The sequence below is a fragment of the Rattus norvegicus genome, chromosome 2 (genome assembly GCF_021556685.1).
Source record: "Rattus norvegicus strain SHRSP/BbbUtx chromosome 2, alternate assembly SHRSP_T2T, whole genome shotgun sequence".
Taxonomy (NCBI): Eukaryota; Metazoa; Chordata; class Mammalia; order Rodentia; family Muridae; genus Rattus; species Rattus norvegicus.
In genome coordinates, this window is record NC_141535.1 from 87,680,001 (window position 1) to 87,693,886 (window position 13,886).

At 38.0% G+C, this 13,886-nt stretch overlaps 1 long non-coding RNA gene across 1 annotated transcript in view; it reads right to left on the minus strand.

Annotated features, from left to right (window-relative positions):
• The window catches only part of LOC148006668 (uncharacterized), an 89,616-nt gene extending 83,200 nt beyond the window's left edge, over window positions 1–6,416 (minus strand). Inside the window, exon 1 of the long non-coding RNA XR_015674319.1 lies at window positions 6,310–6,416. This is a non-coding gene — a long non-coding RNA (uncharacterized LOC148006668). The remainder of the gene's footprint in view (window positions 1–6,309) is intronic.
• Between the last annotated feature and the right edge of the window lie 7,470 nt (window positions 6,417–13,886).

A 13,886-nucleotide genomic window follows, 5' to 3' on the forward strand; every position in this document is an offset into this window, starting at 1 on the left:
TGAAGGGCATGCACTAGAATAGGAATCACACAAAAATGAGAATTGGACAGATTAGGAGAATCTCAAACTCACCAGTAACAATCAATGCAGGCTGAGCAGTGAGCCACAACTTCAGAGCTGCCAATCAACAAATGTTAGTTTTCATTGTGCCACTTTCTGAAGCATATGTGAGTAAAGGGAACACTCACATTACAGATGACAGGGAAAGTTGGGCTCAATCAAAACCAATGTGACAAGATAGCACTGCTCAAAGAGCTGTGATCTAACATCCATTTATGGGTATAAGTCTGAAAAACTTTCTCAAAATCCATTCCATGGCATTTACAAGCAGAGACACTGCAGATGTGTTTCCAGGAAACCGAGACAAGTTACACAAATGCCACATTGTGCATTCAAAGTTTTTACAAATATGTGTTTTATGAAAATATCTACATATCCACAAAGTACATATCAGTCATTAGAAGGGCTCAAAAATGAAAGGGACCAAAAAGGAAGAAGAGAATGTTATACCAGCACTGAAAATGGTTTCGTTTCATCTCCTGGGCAGGCTTGCGAGGTTCAAAGGAAAACTGTAGTTGTATGTTATAACAAGGAATTAATTACTAAGAATGCAATTAATGATTAGTCGGAGATGCAATTAAGTGGCATAAAAGAAAATGGTAGTGTGTTTGAATAATAAAAAATTCAGTTTTTCTCTTTGCTAACATAATATAGTTGTGATAAAGTTTTCTTCAAATCTGACAAAGGACACAGAGCACATCATTAGGTGACATTAGATTTTACACTTCCACTGAGCTCCATTTTCCAAAGGGCAGCAAATGAGCAAAGTCACTAGTTTTTCTTGCAGCTACTCCAGTCTGAGATGGTTACTGCCTTATAATATTTACTGTCTTTCCACTTATTTCCTTAGGAATTCTGATCAGTTTTGAGGGCTGAGAAGGGGCGATATCCTGAATGAGCTTTGAGACTGAAGTTGTAAAGTCTTTCAAGTAATTCCTGCAGGAAAATTCTCAAACTCATATTTTATCTTGATAAACTCTGAACACAAATGGGTTGCTTAAGCTGGCTTCTACTTGTTTTCTTTGCTAACCAGCCTCATAGCAAGACTGACTTGTTTAGACTTCTGTATTTAGGAATATTTCACTCCACATATGATTGTTCTGCTATTCTTGACCAGCCTCATACCTATACATGTAAACTTCTGTTTACTGCTAGACAAAGCTCTTCTACTTTTGTAATGACCTTCTTACTACTGGCAAATGAGGGTTGCACTGTTTGGAGATTTTGGTAACCCCACTTTAAGTCTTTCTGTCACTACCATCCCAAGAGTCAAGCTCAAACACAAACTCCTGGAATCCAGTCATCATGCCATGTCATGTAGTATCATGTATATAAGTATCAGACACATTTTCAGAAAGCCATGGAGGCCATATTTAGGACCCAAAGGCTTAATACAAACCACTCTTCAAGTCCCAAACTATGATTCATACATTTATATAAAAAACTAATATATAAATATAGCATAATGTCACTACCAAATATCCAATAGAAAGCAACTTAGGGAAAGAAAAGAAGTGTTTGCGTGCTCACAATTTGAAACAGCCTTGTCTTTCACAGCAGAATTGTGGTATTGCTTGCTTTCGTAAGCAACAGCTCAGGAGTACAGAGGTGAGAGTGCTGGTGCTCAGCTGACACAGCTCACATCTTTTTCTATTTTTGTTTGTACTGGAATTCTAGCCTGTGGTATTGTGTAAACCACTTTCAGGGTGTGTCTTCACTCTTCTGTAAACCTCTATAGAAACACTCTCACTGGCATATATGTCATGATTCCAAATAATGTGGCTAACATTGAAGATTACACATCACAATGAACCTACCAAATCATGTGTATGGGCTGATATCTTCTTTTCTTTTTTTATATATTATAATATAATCATAAATCATATCATTTCCTCCCTCCTTTCCTCCCTCCAAGACCTCCCAGGTACCTCTCCCTGCTCTCTTTCTAATTTATAACCTCAGTTTTATTGATTTTTGTTATATTCATATAGATGTGTGTAAGAAAGAGAGAAAGGAGAGAGGAAAGGAGGAGGAGAAAGAGAGAGAGAGAGAGAGAGAGAGAGAGAGAGGAGAGAGAGAGAGATTTCTTTGTTGTTTGTTCTTGGTTTGATTTTCAGGATCCTAGATTCCTTCACTGTCCAGATCTCCAAAAACAGTGATTAATCATTATCTAAACCCAAGACTGACTCAGAATACTCTCCACACTGCTTCATACTTGTGCTCCTTTGAATGAATTTCTTAAATTTCTCTGTCTCTTTTTTTCCTCAATGCTGTCTGGAGAAAAGAGTAGTAATCTATCACACATTTGATGTGAGGATTGAGAAACAGTAAATACTCATTCCATTTTTGTTCTTGTTATTAATATGTTATTAACATTAATATTAAAACTTCTGGGGGTTGTGCTAGCTATGCCACATTGGAGGAAGAGCCTTTATCCTGTATTGTATCTAACTTACTAGAATTCAATCATCTCGTATTCTACTGAGTAAGAGACAAAGGTTCTATACTCAAACCCTAATCACTAGATTCTTTTTTTTTCCCTTTTTTTCTTTATTAACATGGGTATTTCTTATTTACATTTTGAATGTTATTCCCTTTCCCAGTTTCCGGGCCAACATCCCCCTAACTCCTCCCCAACACCTTCTATATGGGTGTTCCCCTCCCCATTCTCCCCCCATTACCTCCCTCCCCCCAACAATCACGTTCACTGGGGGTTCAGTCTTAGCAGGACCAAGGGCTTCCCCTTCCACTGGTGCTCTTAATAGGATATTCATTGCTACCTATGAGGTTAGAGTCCAGGGTCAGTCCATGTGGCTTAGTCCCTGGAAGCTCTTGTTGCTTGGCATTGTTGTTCATATGGGATCTCGAGCCCCTTCAAGCTCTTCCAGTCCTTTCTCTGATTCCTTCAACGAGGGTCCCGTTCTCAGTTCAGTGGTTTGCTGCTGGCATTGGCCTATGTATTTGCTGTATTCTGGCTGTGTCTCTCAGGAGAGATCTACATCCGGTTCCTGTTGGCCTGCACTTCTTTGCTTCATCCTTCTTGTCTAATTGGGTGGCTGTATATGTATGGGCCACATGTAGGGCAGGCTCTGAATGGGTGTTCCTTCTGCCTTTGTTTTAATCTTTGCCTCCCTATTCTCTGCCAAGGGTATTCTTGTTCCCCTTTCAAAGAAGGAGTGAAGCATTCGCATTTTGATCATCCGTCTTGAGTTTCATGTGTTCTGTGCATCTAGGGTAATTCAAGCATTTGGGCTAATAGCCACTTATCAATGAGTGCATACCATGTAATCACTAGATGCTTAGTGTCTCACCCTGCCACTCTCTTTCATTTTAACAGTGAGAGCCTGGTCTTTTCAGAGGTTTCTGGTCTCTCATAGCTCATTTCTATTTCCAACTTGCCTGACTCCCATAAGTTTCTCCTCAACTCAGTTATCTTCAGATTTATGAGTGAAATTCAGAAACATAGGCAAAAGAACCTTAGGAAGGAGTGTATTAGTGTGGTTGCAAAGCAAAAACTAAAACAATAACATCTATATAGCTTCTGATTGGTAAGTCACCAACTGAGGTGATAATGAAGAACTTCTTTATTGGGTGTATGTTGTGTCACTGACAAAGATAGTAAATATAGTGTCTTGGAATAGTTGAAAATTAGAGCATTTTATGAGAAATTTCAAGCTACATTTGGCTCAAGTATAGTTGAAAGTCAGGCAGTCCAACCAATGTGTCTCACTATGTAAGCTACACAATACTTCATTAGTTTTAAATTCATCTGGGTACAAATCTGGTACTACAGGAGAAACTAAGTATTCCTATAGAACAAATGATATACTGTAAAGCTAGAATCCTCCAAGATGAAAGAACATAAAAAATAAGCAACCGAAGACTTGGCCATGACAAAAGTTAATAATGTAATGCCCAGTGAAATCTAAAAATCAAGAAAAAAACCAAACCACATCAACCCCATGTATCTTGCACACTTGCCAATTTCCCAGCCCTGGGAACTATACACCAATGTGATGTGCATAAAATGGCCATGTCTGTATTTTTCATAAGTAATATCTAAACTGCGTGGTGTACTGAGTTCAGGTTTATGCACTCCTAAAATGTATTTATAAAGGTACTATTTGCCTTTTCTTTGACAACTTCATAACTAAAATATTCATAGTAGCATTTGTTAGCAGACATCAAAGACAGAGAAATGAGATCTATTATACAGAAGGGAGGCATTTACCTAGATAACAGTAGGCCTTAACCTTAGGGAAGGATGCTCAAGTCCCGCCCTTAGAAATGTGAGCTCAGTACCTGAGCTCAGAAAAAAAAAAAAAATCTCTCTCTAATGTAAAATATTCATTCAGTATCAGTTTAGTTTGGACTCTGTGAGGTTCGATAGAGTTGATGAGATGAGAATAAGCCTGTCTCTTTAATGGTTTGCTGAGTGCTATCACAGAATAAAAGACTCTCCATCTTCCATGAACTCTAGACTGTCAGAAGCTAATGGACACATATGTCTGCTCATGCCTGAATATATTATCCAGCCCACACCCAAGGCAATCTATTAGATCTCAATGTTCCGATCTAGTTCCTGCAAATACATAAATGGGCACACACAGATACTCAAATGATTATTAATAAAAGATGACAAGTCTGAAGTCCTGCTGGAGTAATCTTGTTTGTTTAAAGGAGTCAATGATAAAAGCCTAGACTTCTTATAAATCTCTACTGCTTTACATTATTGAACAATTTAGTCATGAAATTTAGGTTCAGTGACTGTGATCTTTTGTTCCAAAACAAGCCCTCGTTTACTGATTCAAATATTGACCACAGTAGATGAAAAGCATAGAGATTATAATGATATACTCCTATGAAACATCAAGTAGATAGGCATTGCCTCAAGAAGCAACACTAAGCTAGTTTAGTCATACTTAGAGGGCAGAGATTTCAACATATTTTATATCCCTGGCATCTAAGAAAATATCCATGAGCTTAAAACTGTGTGTGTGTGTGTGTGTGTGTGTGTGTGTGTGTGTGTATGTGTATTAACTCCAACTTTCCTTTTCCATTTTAAAATATAAATATTACATTTTATTTTCCACTTTCTTTCTTCTTTTTTGCTTTCCTTTTTTCAGTAATTTTTTTTTACCACAACCTTGATCCCAGGACCCAGAGCAAATCAGCTCCCTCCTTACTCTCCTCCTTCTCAGCTGCCAAACTTTGGACTGAATGTTTCCTGAAAAGAGAAACTGAAATTTCTTTTTGAGACAGGTCCTCATATAGTGGTAGCTGGCCTTCGACTATCAATCCTCCTGCCTCAACTTTCTGAATGCAGGTATTATTATTTACCACAACCACACTAATTTAGAAATTGTGAGATCTTACACAACCGGATTTTGTTTTTTGAAGTAAGCAAGTAAGTGCATGAAAATCTTCAAAACTTTTTCTGCCTTAGAGGATATCAGCAGTGGGGGTTGAATAAATCTTACAAGAGAAGAAAGTGTATAGCCACGAAATGTAAATTAAACAAAACACAGCAGAAAAACCCAAACTGATGATCTTACAAGCTGTAATCATACCCCAGGACAACCACATAATTGTAATTATGTTTAATAATTGTAAATGTGCTGAAGTTAGATGAAATGTGTAGAAAATGTGTCCATCTGAAACTCTGTGGGATGGAATCACATTTCACAACTGCAAGCTTAGGCAGTAATGAAATCTCTGCTGTATCAGCATGACCTTTTAAACTGTGCCAATGTTGACCAAATCAAGGAACTCTTTTGAAAGTCTAGATAGGAGGTAAACAAGGAACTACAAGAGCCATGGCACATGCTTCAAACAGCCAAACCAAGCCTGTTCGTATCTTGACTAAACTCCTGTGTCTGAGAAACAACAATGCCTTATAAAAATGCCCTGAAGAGTTAATTTTTTCTCTTTGATCTCTTGAAGATTTTATGCTATTTTAAGCAATAACCATAGGTTAATAATTGTAACAGTTATTTTTCACAAATACCCACCTAAGCTGCTTAATGTGTTCTTATTATTGAATATATTGAAGACACTTTCAGTGTTTGCCTAGAAAATATCAAACTAAATGTAGATACATGTAAGTTTGTATATGCATGCTTATATTTTATGTTTATAAATTCAAATGTATAATAAAGATTTAAAATAAATAGTCAATATCTTTAAACATAAAACAGTGAATCTGGTGCTTATATGGGGTAAAATTAATTCGGAACTCGAAATATTTACCTGCTAGCATTCTTCCTTCCGCATCTCACTCACCCACAGCATACGTATGTAACTGAGCAGAGGCAGCTGGAAACCAGTTCCTCTTACTGCAAGATTCCTTTTCTTTCTGAAAATCTTCTGCAGTCAACTAATTCTGACCTGTTTATTTGAATTTGTCATCTGACAGATTTCTTCTACTCTTTCCAGGTATCTGATTGCATTTGTTCTACAGCTTAGCTAGATAATCCACAAAGTAGCCAAGGGTCAACTTGTTTTGTATTCTACAGTAGGCTTCTAGCATGTGGGTAGCATTACAAAAGAAATCCAAGTAAATGAATTGTAATAAATATTTTATATTTGACTGGAAAATAGTAGAAGTTTTTGGTTTTCTCTGAGTCTAAAATGATGTGGTTTTAAAATGAAAGTCACTTTGCTACTGTAATTTTAATTTAAACATTATGCCACACTTTAATTGGTACTTGCTCATAATAAAATTTCCATCACTCTCTTTGCCAAAGGGATGTTTTGTTTGGTAAAAAGGAAGAAAGAACCAGGGTGTGTTTGATAGAGGCATAGTATGGTACAGGGAAAAGGAGGAGCTTCTGTGGGCCCAAGCTGAGGCATCTCTACCCTATGAGGTAGCAGCCATGGGACAGATATATTGTGGAATAGAGTAATTTAGGGCATAGGGAGGGGAGTTGAAGGAGTAGAGACAGAGACATAGAGAAAGAGACAAAAATAGAGACAGAGGCAAAGACACAAAGACAGTAGAGGAATAGAAGCAGGCGATGAGAGACAGGGGGAGAAGATTGGGGAAAGGACAAAGAGAAGAAGAGAAGAAGAAAGTAAGAGCATTCCATTCTTCTACATGCTGACCCCCAGTTGAACCAGCACCATTTATTGAAAATGCTCTTTTTTCCACTGGATAACTTCAGCTCCTTTGTCAAAGATGAAGTGACCATAGGTGTGTGAGTTCATTTCTGAGTCTTCAATTCTATTCCATTAATCTACCTGCCTGTTTTTGTACCAATACCATATAGTTTTTATTACTATTGCTCTGTAATATAGTAATAGTTATATGTGATTCCCCCAGAAGTTCTTTTATTGTCGAAGATAGTTTTCACAATCCTGGGTTTTTGTTATTCCAAATGAATCTGCAAATTGCTCTTCCCAACTCTGTAAAGAGTGACTTGGGATTTGATGAGGACTGCATTGAATCTGTAGATTGCTTTTGTCAAGATGACCATTTTTCTATATTAATCGTATCAATCCATGAGCATGGGAAATTTTTCCATCTTCTGAGATCTTCAACTTTTTTCTTAAGACTTGAAGTTCTTGTCATATAGATATTTCACTTTCTTGATAAGAGTCCATTCTTATTGTCTTGTACAATGATCAAGTCTAAGTGGATCTTGAACCTCCACATAAATCCAGATACACTGAAACTAATAGATGAGAGAGTGGGGAAGAGCCTCAAACACATGGGCACAGGGGAAAATTTCCTAAACAGAACACCAACGGTTTATGCTCTAAGACCAAGAATCGACAAATGGGACCTCATAAAGTTGCAAAGCTTCTGTAAGGCAAAGGACACTACCAATAGAACAAAACAGCAATCAACAGATTGGAAAAAGGTTTTTATCAAAGAACTCAAGAAATGTTCAACATCCTTAGTCATCAGGGAAATGAAAATCAAAACAACCCTGAGATTCCACCTCACACCAGTCAGAATGGCTAGGATCAAAAACTCAGGTGACAGCAGATGCAGGAGAGGATGTGGAAGAAGAGGAACACTCCTCCATTGTTAGTGAGATTGCAAGCTGGTACAACTACTCTGGAAATCAGTCTGGAGGTTCCTCAGAAAATCGGACATAGTACTATCTGAGGACCCAGCTATACTACTTCTGGGCATATACCCAAAAGATGCTCCAACATATAACAAGGACACATGCTTTACTATGTTCATAGTAGCCTTATTTATAATAGCCAGAAGCTGAAAACAACCCAACAGAGGAATGAATTCAGAAAATGTGGTACATTTACACAATGGATTACTACTCAACTATTAAAGACAATGACTTCATGAAATTCTTAGGCAAATGGATGGAACTAGAAAATATCATCCAGAATGAGGTAACCCAATCATAAAAGAACACACATGGTATGTACTCACTGATAAGTGGATATTAGCCCCAAAGCTCAGAATACCCAAGATACAGTTCACAAATCACAGGAAGCTCAAGAAGAAGGAATATCAAAGTATGAATGCTTCAGACCTTCCTGGAAGGGGGAACAAAAATACCCACAATAGGAAATATGGAGACTGAGTGTGGAGCAGAGACTGAAGGAAAGGCCATCCAGAGACAGCCCCACCAGGGGTATCCATCCCATATTCAGTCACCAAACCCAATTTGTGGATGCCAAGAAGTGCATGCTGACAAGAGCCTGATATAACTTTTTCCTGAGAGGCTCTGCCGGCTAACCACTGAACTGAGAATGGGGTGCCCAATGGAGGAGTTAGAGAAAGGACTCAAGAAGCTAAAGAGGTTTGCAACCCCATAAGAAGAACGATATCAAGCAACACGACTCTCCAAACCTCCCAGGGACTAAACCACTATCCCAAGAGTACACAGGGATGAACCTATTGCTCCATCCGAATATGTAGTAGAGGATAGCCTTGTCGCGCATCGATGGGAAAGGCTCAATGCCCCAGTGTAGGGGACTGTCAGGGTGGGGAGGTGGGAGGGAGTGTCAGGGTGGGATGAGTACCCTCATCGAAACAGGGGGATGGAGTATGGGGAATCGGGTTTCTGGAGGGGAAACCACTGGGAAAGGGGATAATATTTAAAATGTAAATAAAGAAATATGCAATAAAGGAAATATGGATATGGGCACAAAAAGAAAGAGAAAGTAAGAGAGTGATGAGAGTGCAAACAACCCCTTTTATAGTGAGTCAGGCATACCTGGCAATAACCAGGTAGCTGTGGGAGGAGCCTAGAAGGAATGCTAACAAATGGGAAGTCTCCCCCCCCCCCCCCGCCCCACTACTGTTCCTCTTTAGAACTGTTCTGTTTGACAGCTCAGCAGCATAAAGTGAGGCAGTGCCTGGCAGCAATCATAGCAGCAATGTCCAGGGTGAAGGGACAATGCTTTAAGAGCATTAGGGAAGTGAAGGAAAGTGTGAATCTGAGGAGAATATCTCATCCTAATGTATTGAGAGAATATGACAGCTTCACCAACTAAGCCTTCTGCTTTAGAATAACAGATAGAAAACTTTACATCAAACTCTGGATGCCAGCCAGCCTTCCTTTCTTTGGCATTCTCACAAGCTATGTCCTTGTTCACTGTACAAGCATTCTTGCTGCCATTACCAGAGCTCCATTCCTTTTTCATATTGTAGAACAGCATCGAACGTGAGATCTCCCCTTTCAGTAAAGTTTTAAATATACAACACAGCATTGCTAATTACAGGTGTGCTGTCATACAGCTGGTCCCTGGAGTTTATTCTCCTTACTTGACTGAAGCCTTGGACCCCTTGTGTGATTTCCCAATCTGGCATTCTCCCGAGACCTGGAGTCACTATTATCAGCTCCTGTGAGGTCCCTGATTTACAGACCAAATAGCACAGAATCCATACACCATTCGTCATTCTATTCTGGCTTGTTACATAGAGCGATGTCCTCAGTTTTATAGATATTGTCTCACATGTCAGGAGTCCTTTCCTATACGTACATACATACACTTAATATTTCTTTTTTTTTCTTTTTTTCGGAGCTGGGGACCGAACTCAGGGCCTTGCGCATGCTAGGCAAGCGCTCTACCACTGAACTAAATCCCCAACCCCACACTTAATATTTCATATTAGTCTCCCTACCTTGGCTACTGTGTATAGAGTTGGAAAAAAAAACATGGAGTATATACAGTTCCTTTAGAGTTGAACAATATGCTGGGTTTTCATAGAATTATTACTAGGTGTGAAATACAAGTTTGCTAGACTGAGTCTGGTTCCCTAGCTCTAGAGTTTCCCTCAGGTATATTAATTTCCTCAGTGTTCTAAGAACCATGAACGAGATCTGTAAGTACCTGAAGTCTGAAAAGCTTTAGTAAAGAAGCAAAGACAAGCAGTGAACAGATGACAACTCCCCTGCATGCTTTATGAGTTGAGGCTTATTCAGATCCATCTATTCAGACTCTGGGCAGAACCAGAAAGGATTGCTGCAAGTGTGAATCTGGCACTGCTGCCACCTCAGCCATCCTTGCTGGGAAGTCAGTGAAGTAGCAATAAATGCTCTCTATTAAGGGTTTTATACTCACAAAATTATTATAGATTATCACAAATACATTTGTGCTGATTTTTCTACTTACAAAAAACCCCAAAGATAATTTAATTATATGTAGTTGATCATGCTGAAGGACTCATTTGTTGCAAAACTAGAAGTAATCAATAAGTTATTCTTGTTGGAAAGCCACTAATCCTCTGTTTCTATAATGGACCTGTTATAGTAATGTAAAATATTCTAAACTCTGGTCTCTAAATTAATAATATAAAAAATGATGTAAGACCTTTGTTAGGACCTTAAAACTGTACACCACTTGATGTCAATACCCTGCCCCTTTGTTTAATTATATACCAGAGCATCAAGGATTGTATAGACTGGATCCATCAGCATTCAGTCATAGAGGGCAAGGCCTTGAGGGCTTCTCCCTAGGGAGCTATTGCCAGCTGAGAGATGTTGAGGAAGGGGAAGTCACTGTTTTCAGTGATAAAGCAACTGGTAAGGTGCTTATGCTCCACCCATGCCCATGTGGGCAGCCCTGAGTAAATTCAGTGGGTCACAAAACCAAAACTAATACAAAGCATAAGAAAATAAAGGAAGGTGAACTTGTTGGGAGAGTGTGGGCAAAGTGACTGGTGAGAGAAGAATGGGGAACTTAAAGGAAAATAGAGAGAGAGAAGAAAGAAAGATGTCAATGTAACTTCCAAACTTCCAAAGCTGGACCTACTCCTGGACTTTTAAAATATGAATTATTTTCACTTACTTTATTTCATTTAAAGATGTATATTAACAGATCCATAGACCAAATTTAAAAGTGAGGTATAATTAAGGCAATTAATAACTTACTAGTAAATGCTGGAGATAGAGGAGTTTTCAGTTTCCTCTTTGCATTATTTATAATTTTCCACTAGTCCTTACATGTAATTTTTGCAATGAGAAACAACCATACTCTCTGTTTCCAATTAAAGTAAAACACTCTAATACCATTTTTAACTAAAGTATGGCCCAAGACACCTTTTGTGAAAAATTGCCACAGGACAGATCATATATGTAGTAAATTTCAATCACCATGAAACATCATTTTACAGGACAGTGAGTTGGGTTCATTAAATTCTACAAATGTATAATACCTTACTTTAGCGGGTAAAGGAAAAAAAAATGGGAAAAATGGATCCAAGAACTGGTGAATACGCTAGGTATAGGAAAAGAGGCAGGAAGACAAAAAGTTTATTTTGTTTTCTTATAGTCAGACTAGAGGATGTCAACCCCGGCAGAAATATGGGAAGAATCACAAAGTCTGCTGACTTAATTCTGAGCACAGAGGAAAATAGAGCATTTCTGTATTTGTCACTTCAGGTCATTCCTTCCTGGATTGGTGAGGGCCCTGCAGGTAATGAATAGATTCACAGTATACTCTCCTGCTAAGTCTTCTGCTCTTGTCTCTATCTTTATTCTCACCTCCTACATAGGTGGGAAATTCCAGAAAGATACAAGAAACATTTTTCTTGACAGAGCTGACAAATCTATTAATGATTAATGGCTGCAATCTCACCAAAACTTCTGAAAGAGCAGAGGCAGGAAGGCCAAGCTGACTTTGAGGCCTACCTCTTGTGAGTGGCCAAACCCAGGTTGATCCTTTAAGTTGTTAGTTCTGAGTCACATTGCAGGGTTTCCTTTTCCAGAATTTCCAAAGAGCATTCCACTGTCATTGCCTGATCAGAGCTACAACCCCAAGCCTTTCTCTTCTCCTGGGCAAGGTAACTCAGGAATGATGTCAGCCTTTCCTAGGTATCCTGGGTTCAAAGATGATTGTATCAACTTTTTTAGTAAGTAGGAGCTTACTTCACATGCATCAAGATATAGCTAGACATAATATACAGACACAAAAAGAAAGAGAACAGAAAAGAAGAGAAAAAAGAAAAGAAAAGAGAAAGAAAGTAGAGAATAAAACTGAGTTTCCAGTCAGAACAGTCCTGACACTGTTGACAGCCTATTTGAGGAAGCATGAAGATGACTTACATGTATAAAAATAATAAATCTTCAAAAATGGCTTTGAACTTTTAACTACTCCATACATTATATTTCATTGTATGATAGTAAAACTGTAATTGTCAATGTCAGAACCATGGCTCAATTCTCTTAAAATATTTTGTTTGTAAAATTATTATAATTTTTAAAAGATACAATTAAAAATTTTGCATTTACTCACCTACAAAGACTTCAAAAGACACAGATATATGCCCCAAGGTTTTTCCTGTGATTTTTTAAAAGTAATATCTTTATGTTTTAAAGTGATAGCTAGAGTTTATGAATTTGTATACACACATAGAATACATATATGTATATACATAAAAGTTTACTTTTTCTTAGTAGATTTTGCTTAAATAGAATCACACCATACTTATTTGTTGTAATTTGATTTTCTCATCTAACAATTTTTCCAAGGCTCACATAAACATTTATTTCACATGACATGTACAAGTTTCTAATGTGAATTCACTACGGTTTTGTTTTGTTCTATTTTAGTGGTAATAAGTGCAAGGTAATAAAGACACATTCTCTACCTTTGCTTCCTTTGGTTAGGAGCACTTACCTCCTCAGCAAAGGCCTTAAATTTCTCAAAGAATCTGTTGTGTCACAACTTTTAAGTTTCAAAGTAGACTTTAGAAAAATCATGTCAGGAAAAAAAAAGTCATATCCATGAAGGCCTTAAAACAAAACTTTCCAAAAAAAAAAAAAGGTATATCTTAATTTATTTTTTAAAACCAAAATGATAATTTCTGTAGGTTAACACACACACACACACACACACACACACACACACAAAACACACACACACACACACACACACAACACAAAATAAAACAAAACAAAACAAAACAAAAATACAACCAACAGTGATGAAAGAATAGCTTGGAATGAAAATAGTCAAAGAACCGAAAGAAACAGAAGGCTGTCAAGAAAAAGATCAAAGTTTCCCCAAGACTATCTCAAGATCTGTAGGATAAATGTCTGTCTCCAACCCAACCACTCCCAGTACAGAAAACTAGATAATGCCGCCAGAAGTCAGGAGTCCATGTGGGTCTATCTCTAAGAAAAGAGAACTTTGACCAGATGCCTCCAAGTTACAAAAGGAGGCCCTACCACAACACAGGAATGACCTGAGGACTTCACCAGCTTTAAATGGGAAAAAAAAAACTACCCTTCATCTCTCACCACTTATATGAATCTGGAAATCAATAAAGACTTAGCTGACTTATACTGACTCCAGGAAGCCAGTGTACTCAGTGTCCATGTTGGGAAGGTAGTATCATACCTCTC